Raw genomic sequence first — 1,719 nt, 5'->3', positions numbered from 1 at the left:
GATACTAGCTCATTATTCTGATACTAGCTCATTATTCTGATACTAGCTCATGATTCTGATACTAGCTCATTATTCTGATACTAGCTCATGATTCTGATACTAGCTCATTATTCTGATACTAGCTCATTATTCTGATACTAGCTCATGGTTCTGATACTAGCTCATGGTTCTGATACTAGCTCATGGTTCTGATACTAGCTCATGATTCTGATACTAGCTCATTATTCTGATACTAGCTCATTATTCTGATACTAGCTCATGATTCTGATACTAGCTCATGATTCTAATACTAGCTCATGATTCTGATACTAGCTCATGATTCTGATACTAGCTCATGATTCTGATACTAGCTCATTATTCTGATACTAGCTCATGATTCTGATCCACTAATTGTGCCCACCCTTGCAGTTCATGTGCCCACCTTAAGACTGAGCACTAGAGACCAGTCTGCATGACAGTCTTTGGACCTTGGTACCTAGTGGTACCTTTCTGTCTCAATCCATAGGCCTGTAAGCAGTAGTCTGATAGATATCTTACATATGTCACCAGATTAATACATGATCTGGGCTGTAAGCAGTAGTCTGATAGATATCTAGTCTATATATATGTATATATATCAGTAGTCTGATAGATATCTAGTCTATATATATGTATATATATCAGTAGTCTGATGAAGTAGCCAACATATGTCACCGCTCACCGGACTCATTTGCTTAAACTTCACTGGACATCTAATGCAGAATACCACTAATACTATGAATACAGAATACTACTAATACTACTAATACAGAATACCACTAATACTACTAATACAGAATACTACTAATACTATGAATACAGAATACCACTAATACTACTAATACAGAATACCACTAATACTACTAATACAGAATACTACTAATACTATGAATACAGAATACCACTAATACTATGAATACAGAATACTACTAATACAGAATACCACTAATACTATGAATACAGAATACTACTAATACTACTGATACAGAATACCACTAATACTACTAATACAGAATACTACTAATACTATGAATACAGAATACCACTAATACTACTAATACTACTAATACAGAATACCACTAATACTACTAATACAGAATACCACTAATACTATGAATACAGAATACTACTAATACTACTAATACAGAATACTACTAATACTATGAATACAGAATACTACTAATACTACTAATACAGAATACCACTAATACTATGAATACAGAATACTACTAATACTACTAATACTATGAATACAGAATACTACTAATACTATGAATACAGAATACCACTAATACTACTAATACTACTAATACTACTAATACTACTAATACAGAATACCACTAATACTACTAATACAGAATACTACTAATACTATGAATACAGAATACTACTAATACTATGAATACAGAATACCACTAATACTACTAATACTACTAATACTACTAATACTACTAATACAGAATACCACTAATACTACTAATACAGAATACTACTAATACTATGAATACAGAATACCACTAATACTACTAATACAGAATACCACTAATACTACTAATACAGAATACTACTAATACTATGAATACAGAATACCACTAATACTATGAATACAGAATACTACTAATACAGAATACCACTAATACTATGAATACAGAATACCACTAATACTATGAATACAGAATACTACTAATACTACTAATACAG

This window comes from Borostomias antarcticus, assembly GCF_949987555.1.
Source record: "Borostomias antarcticus genome assembly, contig: scaffold_367, whole genome shotgun sequence".
Classification (NCBI taxonomy): Eukaryota; Metazoa; Chordata; class Actinopteri; order Stomiiformes; family Stomiidae; genus Borostomias; species Borostomias antarcticus.
The sequence above is the reverse complement of the archived record's forward strand: the minus strand, read 5'-3'. Positions refer to the sequence as shown.